Source organism: Bos javanicus, chromosome 2 (assembly GCF_032452875.1).
Source record: "Bos javanicus breed banteng chromosome 2, ARS-OSU_banteng_1.0, whole genome shotgun sequence".
Classification (NCBI taxonomy): Eukaryota; Metazoa; Chordata; class Mammalia; order Artiodactyla; family Bovidae; genus Bos; species Bos javanicus.
Genome location: NC_083869.1, coordinates 8,083,056 through 8,096,761, shown reverse-complemented (window position 1 = coordinate 8,096,761; position 13,706 = coordinate 8,083,056). Strand labels below are relative to the sequence as shown.

The following is a 13,706-nucleotide window of genomic DNA, read 5'->3' as shown; positions in this document are numbered from 1 at the left end:
TAAAAGACTTTATATTCTTTGAGAGACTAGAATGAGGGTTTGGTGTTTTTAGTCCCATCTATATAGACAATATCAGTTTGAGGTATAGGTCACGATGTGACAATGCGAGAGATAATAAATTCAGTATTTTTGAAGAAATTCTAGAGTTTGTTAGAAGGATAATGAAATGAAATTTCTCTAAAATATTCTAGAAAGGCTATTTGAAAATTGGTAGAAGTTTGTAATGTGTGTTCAAATTGAGATTTATTAATAGGCATTACAATTTTATGAGGATTGGAGCCAATTAGAGTCTTAGCTCTATTTCTTTCACTGGTAATGATTAGAGCAATCAAGTCAAGATAGGGTGTAAGTGATCTTGTCTCTCTAAAATGGGTATAGATCCATTTTATTGGGTATTTTTGTTGGGTAAGAAGTCCTGTGGGAGAATGGAGAGAGGGGAGTATAAATAACTCTAGAGGTAAATCAAGTCTGCTATGAGTAAGAAACTGTTTTTGTAATTTATTTTGCACCAAACAGAGTTTTTCTCGTGTCTCTTGTGAAAGTGAATGAGGGCTATTTAAATTAGGATCTCCTTTTAAAGTGTTAAATAAATTAGTTAGTTGATAATTTGCTATGTCTAATGAGGGTCTAATCCAATTTATGTCACCTAAAAGTTTTTGAAAATCATTTAAGGTTGATAATTTATCAACCTGAATCTGTGTTAGTTGGGGAGTAATATGTTGTCTATTAACAATAAGTCTCAAGTAATGGTAAGGTGTAGAGGTTTGAATCTTTTCAGGGGCAAAGATTAGTCTAGAAGCTCTTAAGCATTGTTGAGTTATGTCAAACATTTGTTGAGTTTCTAAAACAGATGGAGCCGAAAACAATATATCATCCATGTAATGAATAACAAGAAAGTCAGGAAGTTGTTTTCTCACAGGTTTAAGGGCTTTGGCTATATAATATTGACATATGGTGGGAGAATTCATCATTTTTTGAGGTAACACAGTCCATTGATACTGTTTATGAGGCCTGACATGATTAGGATAAAGAAGAGAGAAAGCAAATCTCTCTTGGTTTAGAGGGTGTAAAAGTATAGTAAAAAAAGCAATCTTGTAAATCTATAATAATAATAATAATATGTCAGTTTTGAGAAATAGTAGTAGGTTATGGAATTTCTGGTTGTAATGTACCCATAGGTTTCGTAGATGTATTAACTTTTTGAAGATCTGTTAAAAGACTCCATCTGCTAGATTTTTTTATTATTATTATTACAAAAATGGGAAAATTTCAAGGGGAATAAGATTCCTCAATATGTTCTAATTTCAGTTGTGTATCTATAAGTTCTTTAGTAGCCTCTAATTTCTCTTTTGTAAGGGGCCACTGCTTTGTCCAAATAGGCTTGTCATTTTCCAAGTTATTTTAGTAATTGTATTGTTTGTTTAATGAGCAGTGGCCCCTAGGAAAAATGTGGAATATATATTTGAGTTTGCTGTTGCATAAGTAAATCTCTTCCTATTAAATTAAAGGGTGCATCTATCACATAAGGTCATAATGTTGCAGGCTGGCCTTCTGGTCCCTCACATGGATATATTTGAACACTTTGATAAACCTCTTGTACTTTGGTTTGAGAAAATCCTGCAATTTGGCAAGAAATTCTCTGTATAGGCCAAGATTTGGGCCTATGTTTGGAAATAATAGTAATATTGGATCCAGTATCAAGAAGACCAGAAAATCTTTGTCATTAATTTTGATATTTATATTTGGTCATGCATATTTAAATACTATTGATTGTCCGTAAGGATTGTTTTTGATTAGTGTTATCAAATCTATCTATCCATATATCATTAGAGGAGTTAATAGAAATGTAAGGTAAAAGAAGTAATTGGGCAATTCTTTTTTAAATGGCTCTTATCCCTACAAACAAAATATCTTTCATTTTTCTTTTTAAAGGTAGCAGCCATTGCTTCAGCTAACATTTGTTTCTGAGTTTTTGATTTAAAGTTGTGACAAGCCTTTAAATAATCAATAAAATTTTGGGTCTCATGTACTGGAGTGATAGCTCTGTGGCATTTTTGATTAGCATTTTCATATGTAAGCAGTTTTTTAAATTGTACTTTGGCTTCCTCTCCGATAACATTATGGGAGATAGTAACTTCACTTTCACTTTTTACTTTCATGCATGGGAGAAGGATATGGCAACCCACTCCAGTGTTCTTGCCTGGAGAATCCCAGGGATGGGGGAGCCTGGTGAGCTGCCATCTATGGGGTTGCACAGAGTCGGACACGACTGAAGTGACTTAGCAGCAGCAGCAGCAGCAGCAGCAGCAGCAGCAACAGTAGCTAAAAAATCAGCATAGGTTTCATTGCTGCTTCTGCTGCTAAGTCGCTTTAGTCGTGTCCGATTCTGTGCCACCCGAGATGGCAGCCCACCAAGCTCTCCCGTCCCTGAGATTCTCCAGGCAAGAACACTGGAGTGGGTTGCCATTGCCTTCTCCAATGCATTTCACTTTCAGGTTTCATTAGGCCCTTGTAATATCTTTGTGTAGCTATCTTTAGCTTTTCTTTAAGAAATAATTTGATCCCATGCTTCAAGGGCAACTTCTTTCAATTGCTCATGTAACAAAGGAGGGCATTGTATCTAAGCTTTCGTTGAATTAAATTGTCCCATATCGGTTAACATTTTAAAAGTAATTTGGTTTGGGGGAGTGTCAGTTTGAGCATTAGAACTGGCATGATCTCGGGCCACATCATGAAACCATATTATCTATTGAAGATATTCTCTTGGTTTAAGAAGAGCTTTTATCAAAATTTTCCAGTCATAGGGAATAAAATTTTTAATAGAAGATGTCATAGAGTTTAGAAGTTCTTTAGTGAAAGGTGAATGAGAGCCATACATAGTTATAGCCTTTTTTATTTATTGTATGTGAGCAAAGTCAATGTCTCCATATTGAGGTATTAGTTGTCTTAGTGCATTAACATTTTTTAACATCACTTCAGTTCAGTCGCTCAGTCGTGTCCGACTCTTTGTGACCCCATGAATCGCAGCATGCAAGGCCTCCCTGTCCATCACCAACTCCCAGAGTTCACTCAAACTCACGTCCATCGAGTCGGTGATGCCATCCAGCCATCTCATCCTCTGTCGTCCCCTTTTCCTCCTGCCCCCAATCCCTCCCAGCATCAGAGTCTTTTCCAATGAGTCAACTCTTTGCATGAGGTGGCCAAAGTTCTGGAGTTTCAGCTTTAGTATCAGTCCTTCCAAAGAACACCCAGGGCTGATCTCCTTTAGAATGGACTGGTTGGATCTCCTTGCAGTCCAGGGGACTCAGGGGTCTTCTCCAACACCACAGTTCAAAAGCATCAATTCTTCGCCACTCAGCTTTCATCACAGTCCAACCGTCACATCCATAAATGACCTCTGGAAGAACCATAGCCTTGACTAGATGGACCTTTGTTGACAAAGTAATGTCTCTGCTTTTGAATATGCTATCTAGGTTGGTCATAACTTTCCTTCCAAGGAGTAAGCGTCTTTTAATTTTATGGCTTCAGTCACCATATGCAGTGATTTTGGAGCCCCCAAAAATAAAGTCTGACACTGTTTCCACTGTTTCCCCATCTATTTCCCATGAAGTGATGGGACCAGATGCCATGATCTTCGTTTTCTGAATGTTCAGCTTTAAGCCAACTTTTTCACTCTCCACTTTCACTTTCAACAAGTGGCTTTTTAGTTCCTCTTCATTTTCTGCCATAAGGGTGGTGTCATCTGCATATCTGAGGTGATTGATATTTCTCCTTGCAATCTTGATTCCAGCCTGTGCTTCTTCCAGCCCAGCGTTTCTCATGATGTACTCTGCACATAAGTTAAATAGGAAAGGCAAAAAGATCATTGGCCTCAGAGACTTGAGATTGCAAAGCCAGTAAATCAGAAAGCCTTTGCCATAAAGGAGAATGAGTGGATCATCTGTATTCATAAATATGAGTGTGTGTTAGGGGCTTATCATTGTCATCAAAAAAAGTATTGTTGGCTTTAGTCTCAAATAGAGCATCAGAAGAATCATTATCAGATTTATCTTGTCCTCAAATCGAGGGGACTTTTGGTTTCGTGCCTGTTACAAGAGGAGGAGGAGGGCTTGGGATAGCTGAAGCAGGGATTGTGGGAAAGTTTTGAATCATTTTATGTTGCTCTAATTGGGCTTTTTGTAAAGTCTTATCATTTAATTTATATTCGTATAATGAGCGTTCCGCTTGTTGACGAATATCATGGGGGCTAGAATTGCCTAGATATGGCAAGATCATGGCTTTAATGAGGGCCCACAAAAGCCAGAAATCTATTGGAATATTTTTTACCCATCATTTGGCTCGTTTAATTTATTATTATTATTATTATTAACCCGGTTCCAAAATTTTAAATTGAAACTGTCTTCATCAGGGAACCAGGGATTATATTCAACTACTGTTTGGGAACAAGCCCTTATGCATTGACGTGAAAGCGAAAGTCCTTGAACCTTAAATAAATGATGAAGTAAAGTAGAAAAGTGATGGGGGCTTTCCAGCCGTTTGTCCCATAACCCCGCACTTAGTGACCTCTGTAGGTCCTAACAGTCACTCCGTTTTGTTGCCACGGGCTTCTACCAGGTCCCTGTTCGGGTGCCACTTGTCACGGTCTTTGTAGACTGGGGCCTGGGGACTGGAGTCTACGAGAAGGACACAGGGTACCCAGGTCTCGAGTGAAACAAGGGTGCTTTATTTGCAGAAATGCATATTTATATATCTTCGTACAAGGCAGCTTTAGGCAGTTAAAAAAAAAACAACAACTGAGCAAAAACAAAGCCAAGCGAATAACACTCTTCAAAGGGCCAGAAAGCATTCCATATCCTGAGTAAGAGGGGCATAACTGAATAGATTACATTTAAGTAAGGTCACTGAAGGGAGTCACTGAAGGGAGTCCCTGAAAGGAATCCAAGCAGGTGCCCCTTCTCATGATCTCAGTCCTCAGAACTGCATGCAGCTCTGCTTGTTCCTGTTTTCCAGGAACTGATAAGGAATAGAGAATCCTTGAGAAACAGCGCACAAAAGAAAAGAATAACATATTGGATCCCTTAAAGCTGAACGTTCCCGACACTTAATACTGTCAAAGTATTGGTTTTTCCAGTAGTCATTTATAGATGTGACAGATGGACCATAACACAGGCTGAGTGCTTTTGAATTGTGGTGTTGAAGAAGACTCTTGAGAGTCCCTTGGACTACAAGGAGATCAAGCCAGTCCATCCTAAAGGAGATCAGTCCTGAAGACTCATTGGAAGGACTGATGCTGAAGGTGAAGCTCCAATACTTTGGCTACCTGATAGCAAAGAGCCGACTAATTTGAAAAAGACCTTGATTCTGGGAAATATTGAGGGCAGGAGGATAAGGGGTAGTAGAGGATAAGATGGTTGGATGACAAAAGTTTGAGCAAACTCCAGGAGATAGTGGAGGGTAGAGGAATTGGTATGCTGCAGTTCATGAGGCCGCAAAGAGTTGGACATGACTTAGCAACTGAACAACAATAATATTAGAATAGAATTTGCACATTATAAAATTTAAGACTACTTACTTCTTGCACAGTGTTTTACATGAAGAAAAATAAAGAAATAAGATGATTTCTAATATCAATTGTGTTTGAGACCATTCTTTATAACATTTATTGTTTGATTAAAAACATGAACATTGGATTTTTTTTAATCTGTTAGGTTTTTCTTTTTTTTAAATATGAGATACAACTGACATAGAGCAGCCTATTAATTTCAATTGTACAACATAACTTTTTGACATCTGGATGCATAGTGAAATGATCACCACAGTAAGTCTAGTTAATACCCATTACCATACACAGTTACAGGTTATTTTTTCTTGAGAATTTTTATGATCTACTCTGCTTGCAACTTTCAAATATGCAATACAGTTTTATTAACTACAGTTGTCATGCTATACATCTCTGTGACTTGTTTATTTTGTAAATAAGTTTATAACTTTTGATGCCCTTCATTCATTCATTTTGCCTACCACCCACTTTTTGCTTTAGGAAATCGTCAGACTGTTCTCTGTATCTACAACCTTGTTTTTGCCTCTTTAAGATTCCGTTTATAAGTGAAATCATATAGTATGTGTTTTTCTCAGCCCAAGTTATTTCACTTAGCATAATGCCCTCAAGGTCTCATTATGTTGTCTCAGTTGGCCAGATTTCCTTCTCTTTTATGGCTGAATTATGTCTCACATTTTCCTTAACCATTCGTCTGTTGGTGAACCCTTAGGTTGTTTCCACATTTTAGCTTTTGTAAATAATGCTGCAATGAATATGACAGTGCAGGTATCTTTTTGAGTTACTATTTTTGTTTTCTTCAAATAAATACTCAGAAGTGGAATTGCTGAATCATATAGAGTTCTTTTATTTTTTTTGAGGACCCTGAATACAGTCTTACACAGTGGCTGCACCAATTTATATTCCCATCAATATATTCCCACATCCTTGCCACCATTTGTTATCTCTTTTTTTTTTTGCTAATAGCCATTCTAACAAGTGTGAGATGATATCTCATTGTGATTTTGATTTGCATTCCCCTGATGATTACTGATGCTTGAGCATCTTTTGGATATCCATTTCTAATCAGAAAACATTGAGTGATTAGTACATTTAAAAAATAAGCAGTCTAGTATCTGAGTTATATAGTGGATGCATGTGTGCTAAATCGCTTCAGTCATATCTGACTCTTTGTGACTCTATGAACCATAGCTGACCAGGCTCCTCTGTCCATGTTATTCTCCAGGCAAGAATACTGGAGTGCATTGCCATGCCCTTCTCCAGAGGATCTTCCTGACCCAGGGATGGAGCCCGTATCTCTTATGTCTCCTGCATTGGCAGGCAGGTTCTTTAACACTAGCACCACCTGGGAAGCCCTATATAGTGGATAATGGATTCAATTATATTCTTTTGGCTTTTAGGTCTTTTTATTTTGAGAAGAGGTCAAAAATTCCTTTTGATTTCTTTAAATGCCAACATATTTATCAGATAGTTACAAAGATATGTTGGAAGGCTTATCAAAGAAAATTTTTATAGATAAATTTAATATTTTAAATTGGACTTGGATGCCAAAGAAATACATAAAAGTTTCAAGTTTGTATTTCAAGGTACCTATAAACTGATACCCTGTTTTCACTTCTTATATATATTTTAACATTAATTTACTCTTCCAACAGGTTTGTTTTGAATTATGATTACATGCCAGGCATTGTACCAAATGTTGGAAATATAACAGTGAGTAAAACAGATGTAGTTAGTCACTGATAATTAATTAGGCTTCAGAGTGATACAAGCTGTGGAGGAGAAATAAATGGTACTATGATTATGTTTAACAGCCCCTGAAATGCGAGTGTAAACACTGACATAAGCTCTTATCTACTAACTCAGATTATCTATCGATCTAAACCAATTTTTTTAGAATGCTTTTCTCCTGTAGCAGGTTAATAAATACATTTGTTATTATGCTTGCCTCATGATTCTACAACCTGCAAAATCAAAACCTTTAATAGGGTTTTGATTATATTGTTTTGAATAAAAGTGGTGGTGAATAAAAGTGGCTTATTAATAAGTTATGGATATGAGCTATATGAATTTAAAAATGATGCCCATTTAGTATTTAATTTAATTTTCCTGAAGAGAGATGACAGGCCTAGAATAATTGATTGTTCTTTTTCCTTATAATGTTTTTTTCACATGACATAAATGGTGCTATTGGATTTGATTTGCAAATGATGCAACCAACAATGAATTAATTTCCAAAATATACTAACAGTTCAATACAACTCAATGTCAATAAAATAATCCAATAAAAAAAATGGGCAGAAGATCTAAATAGACATTTCTCCAAAGAGGACATACAAATGGCTAATAGACACATGAAAAGATGCTTAACATCTATACTTATTAGAGAAAATAAGTAGTTTTTTCTCTACTCATTAGAGAAAAATGCAAATCAAAACTACAATGAGATATCACATTACTCCAGTCAGAATGACCATCATCAAAGAGTCTATAGACAATAAATGTTGGGGAGGGTGTGGAGAAAAAGGAACTCCCTTACACTGTTGGTGAGAATGTATCAATAAATTGGTGCAGCGACTATGGACAACAGTATAGGGATTCCTTAAAAAAACTAAAAATAGAGTTACCATATGATCCTACAATCCCACTCCTGGGTATACATCTGGAGAAAAGTATAATTTGAAAAGACATATGCACCACAATGTGTATTGCAGCACTATTTACAATAGCCAAGACATGGAAGTAACCCAGATGTTCATCGACAGATGAATGGATAGAGAAGTGGTATAATCACAAGGTGGTTTTCACAGGGCAAGTCTCATCCTTTGAACTGAAGGTGTGCTGATTCCTATGATTTCCCCAAATGTGGGAAACTCGACTGCATAGCTTGTGTCAGCTGGGGACAGCATTTGCACTCCCCCCTGAAAAAAAAAAAAAAAACTTGGTATGTATGTATATGATTCTTCAGTCAGACACTACGTTGTGTCTGACTCTTTGTGTCCCCATGAACTGCTGCACACCAACCTTCCCTGTCCTTCACTATCTCCCGAGTTTGCTCAGACTTATGTCCATTGAGTTGGTGATGCCATCCAACCATCTCATCATCTTTCACTCCCTTCTCCTCCTGCCCTCAATCTTTCCTGGCATCAGGGTCTTTTCCAATGAGTTGGCTCTTCACATCGGGTGGCCAAAGTATTGGAGCTTCAGCTTCAGCATCAGTCCTTCCAATGAATATTCAGGGTTGATTGCCTTTAGGACTGACTGACTTTGTGTGCTAAGTTGCTTCAGTTGTGTCCGACTCTTTGTGACCTTATAGACTGTAGCCTACCAGGTTCCTCTGTCTGTGGGGATTCTCCAGGCAAGAATACTAGAGTAGGTTGCTATGCCCTCTTCCAGGGGATCTTCTCAACTCAGGGATCAAACCTGAGTCTCTTATGTCTCCTGTATTGGCAGGTGGGTTCTTTACCACTAGCATCACCTGGGTTGACTAGTTTGATGTAAATATGCAATAGAATATTACAGCCATAGAAAAGAATGAAAAATGCCAATTGAGGCAACTTGGATGGACCTAGAGATTATCATGCTAAGTGAAGTAAGACAAACAAAGACAGGTATTGTATTATATTGCTTTTATGTGAAATGTAAAAAAGAGAGGGACAGGGGAGATTGGCCTGCTGCAGTCAATGGAGTCACAAAGTGTCCGACATAGCAACTGAACAACAATAACAACTAAAAAGATACAAATGAACTTATTTACAAAACAGCAAGAGACTCACAGGCCTAGAAAACACAGTTATGGTTACCAAAGGGGAAAGTGGGGAGGGTACATTAGAAGTTTGAAATTAACATATACACACTGCTATATGGAAAATAGATAACCAATAAGGACCTACTCTATAGCATAGGAAACTACCCTGAGTATTTTGTAATAAACTATAAGAGAACAGAATATTAAAAAGTGCATGTAACTAAATCACTTTGCTGTACACCTGGAATTAGCACAACATTGTAAAGCAAATGTGCTTTAATAAAAAGAAAAAAGTGAACTCAAATTGAGATGTTGCTTATATACATTAGTAAGCATTAGGAATTGTGCAAGGTTATATATCAGAGTCATTATCACAGAAAGGAAAGACTAGCTAAGTAAATAGAGTAGGAAAAAGGTTCCAGGCTAGCTAAATGTAGTGGCTGTCAGTGTTTATTTTGTGATTGTTCTATGTTTTATGGCTATGGTTGCTTTAAAAAAGTCTTGATTATCAAGATTTGTTGACATTTTGTAACGTGATGTGAACTCTTCGATGTTGGAGAATTTTGTTTCCCCCTTGGAAATAAGCTGCACTGCCTCTTGATCTCCAATTCTCTTTGACATCCTGTAGTTAGTGCCCCACTGGTTTACTTTGATGATTTTACCTAGTTCATTCTCAGATTCTCTAGTTATAAACAGTGTCACTCATGATTAAAAATCTTTCTGACCAAAACAGGCTTCACTTCTACTCTGAACTGCTAATAATTTTTAAAAAGAAAGATCTTCAAATCGCAACCGCAGAAGTCTATATGTATTCAGCATAGCTTTTAAAGAATCCTGATTGAGCACTATAAACAACTCTGCATGTTCTTTTAACGCTGATCTTTCATGCAATGAAAATTTCCTCTACTAGAAACGTCCCGAGGTTTTCATCACCTTTGCTGGCACCAAATCTTGGATGTGTCAAATTGTGGAAAGCCCTTTGGCAGTAAGAATGCTTCCGCCTGTGAAACCTTTACTCTAATTCAACAGGCAGATTGATTTAATTATTAATGTTGACTGAGTCAGTGATGAGCCATTTGGGTTTGGTTGGGTCAGGCTGTACACTGTTTGATCCCTGTACCCTTGACAGTGCCCTTGTCTGGTGAGATGCTGGAGGAAGAGATGAAGTGGAAACTGTTTGGCTGCTGTTTTTGGAAGGATTGGAGTCTGTGACCTGCTTACTTTGTTGCAGGGCAATAAGACACAAATTGCCTCCTGGAAATTTTATTGTGGAAGTTGATATTTATTTTTATTATCAAGTTATAAAAACTGAAAAATAAGTAGCTCAAATAACAGTCTTGGTTTTAACATATCCAGAATTACCACACAACTGAAGGCTATTATTATTCAATGAAGTCTTGGACAGAGCTCCTCTTTTATGGTGACATAAACTTGAAAACTTAATTATTTTCCCCAACAAATTAGCAATTTGGAGCTCTTTGCCTTTCTAAACTGTTGTTGTATTGTGTAATATTGAACAGATGATATATATATCTTGGCCATTAGATATTAAATGCTAAATATTGTATGCAGCATTCAAAATATGGTCTGTCCTGTAAATGTGTTTTTAAAATTTTTTAAATGATGTTATATATTTAGCTGGCTGCATTGGGTCTTAGTTGTGGCACACAGCATCTTAGTTGTGGTGCATGGGCCTTCTCTCCAGCTGTAGTGGCTCGAAGGGTCAGTAGTTGTGGTACGTGGGTTTAGATGGCCCACGGCACGTGGGATTTTTTTTTTTTTCCCCTGATCAGGGATCAAACACATGTTCACTGCATTAGAAGGCGGATTTTTAACCAATGCCTGGTCAGGGAGAGATCCCTGTAAATATATCTGATAGGAAGTAGGTTCTTTATTTCAATTACTCCTTCATTTATTTACTACTATGTCCCAGACATCTTTCTCTGTAGTCATTTTCAAGAAACACATGTGTAAGCCTTATTTCATAATATTTAAGTTCGAAATGCATAGAGCCCAGGCATTCTACATCTTAAAACCTTTTAGGGTTTCTGATGATTTACAAGTAGATTTGAAAAGCATGTGTTTAAGTAGAGAGAAAAGCTAAGAGGTCTCTTTCTCAGTATAGCGAAGAAAGCAGACAGTAAACAAATGAAAATTTAGGCTACTGAGAAGCACTAGAAAGGAAAATAAGCCAGGGTAAGAGAGGAGGGAGTGGAGTAGTATAGAGCAGCAGTCCAACTAGAAATGTATTTTGGATGTGGTGACCTTTGAATAGAAGGTTGAATGATGGGAAGGTGCTTGAGCTAGGGAAAAGGTAATGCAAAGACCCTAAGACAGGAAAGACCCTGGCTGGTTTGAAAGAGAGAAAGAAGACTACTGTGGATGGATTGGAGGAGGAAGAAAAAGGGGGAGGAAGGAAGGGAGGGAGGGGAAGTGAGAAAGCTTGAGAGCAAAAACATGGGACAGCTTAGGTAGGGCCTGTATGCCTGTGGTGGGAGCAGAAGCCACCAATGACTAGACCTTATGTGCATTTTGAAAATATTATTATGACTTTATCATTAATATCATTACAGAAAAAATGTGGAGAATACTTTTGGACATTCTGCATTTGATGTTTGTTATGATTGGTCAGGCGTTCACACCTGAAGTAAATCTAAGTTGTTCTTTTTTGTAGATTAACTGCATGAGAAAAAAAATATTGGGGCAAACTGACACATGCAGGAAGCTTTTGGTAATCTGGCTAAGAAAGTAACTAGGTGTTCACCATGTCTTTGATGTATACACTAATAATTATCCCATTTTAATGGGGAGCAGGTATGTTTCTTTTAAGAAAATATACATGTCATTTATATTCAATAATTGTTCTCTTAATTCAAAGGGACTTTGAACAAAACCTAGTTTCCTTCATGATTATCTGTCTTTTCAAATTTAATTCTCTTTCCTTCTTAATGGCAAAATGTCCTCTATGAATGCTGATATATATTGTCAGCTCAATTTTTAAAAATAAAAATTATTTAATGGCTTCTTTGTGAATTTGATTTTATATGCTTATGATTACTTGCATGTCAGATCCTTCTGCATTCTAATCAAGAGTTTAGTTATAACAAATGACATATTTTCTGCAAATAAAATTATTAATCACGAAACCAACTCTATCTTCTCATTCTTATGAGAGCACTATGAATAAAACCACTGTGAATAAAACTCTGAAGATACTCTAAGGAAAAGTGTTTTCTTGGTGAAATAAAATAAAGAATCATATTACGATATACTTTTGGAATCTCAAAATATATAAAAGTATTTTAAAAACATGAGAAACAACACAGTAAAAACATTGTTTACATTTATTTATCCAAATGTTTTCCAAACGTATTTGACTATGGAAACCTTCTGACTGAAGGTGTGTATGTGTGTGTGTAAAACACCTACATTTGATAGAACTAGCATTTCTCAGAATTCATTTTGAGAAACATTGTTCTACATGTGTAATTGACTTATTTCTGCAGGTGGTATAATTGATGATGTCTTACTCATCTGCACATGTTTATAAACAAAACAAAATACTGGATGCTTATGATTCTTTTTGACATTGAACAGATGTGAATTTTATTTCCTTATTAGTGCTTGAGGGACTTAGAAATAAGTCTGTTCTTGTTCTTCTAAAGTCTTAAATTTGTATCCATCAATAACTCCAGGCCTTTCACAGAAAGAGTGCCTATGTACAATCATATGCCAAGGCATTAAGTGATTGTGTTTCTTTCGCAAGCCTCTGAACGTTGAGGCATTCTTTTCATTTCTTTCTCGATTATCTGATTTAGAAGGCTGCTAGGTAATAGTGGCCAAAAGAGTAGAACATTCTTTGATTCCTTTGATGTGCACAGTGACTTATTCTATCAAATATGTGACAATTGAAGCATCTGGAGAATTATCATCATTTACTTCCAACCAGTTAAAGGGAAAAAGTAGAAACAGAAAAAAAAATTGATGTGTAACAGGAGGTGGGCTCTGTCTAGTTAAAAAAAAAAGCACATGGATTTTAAAGACTGGTGGAAGATTGAGCTGTCTAGTGATTGGAAAGACCTTTCCACTCTTGATTTTCTAAAAATGATAGAAATACTAAATTTTGAAAAATTATCTCCTGTCCAATTCTTAATATCTTTTATATTAACATATTGCCTGTTTTTTTCTTTTAGAAAAATATTATTTTTGTTACTTGTGAGGATTCAGAATTATAACATCTATTTGACTTTGATACTTTTAAAAGTTTATTTTTACACATTTGAACAATTAGGTGTCTCCATATGTGACATTTTTAGTCTATAGAAGATACTTGTACTTGTGGATTCATAGATGTTTTGCAATAACTTTGTTGTCATTCAAGGAATTGAATCCATTGAACAG

General features: G+C 36.4%; 1 protein-coding gene across 6 annotated transcripts in view; it reads left to right on the top strand.

Annotated features, from left to right (window-relative positions):
* Positions 1 to 13,706, top strand: part of GULP1 (GULP PTB domain containing engulfment adaptor 1) — a 333,659-nt gene that overhangs the window by 95,393 nt on the left and 224,560 nt on the right. Inside the window, exon 1 of one of the 6 annotated variants that reach the window (XM_061433226.1) lies at positions 7,213 to 7,270. The exons of the other annotated variants lie outside the window; for them this stretch is intronic. The gene's annotated coding sequence lies outside the window, so the exon portion shown is untranslated. Of the gene's footprint in view, positions 1 to 7,212; positions 7,271 to 13,706 lie in introns of those variants that run through there. 6 annotated transcript variants of the gene reach the window in all.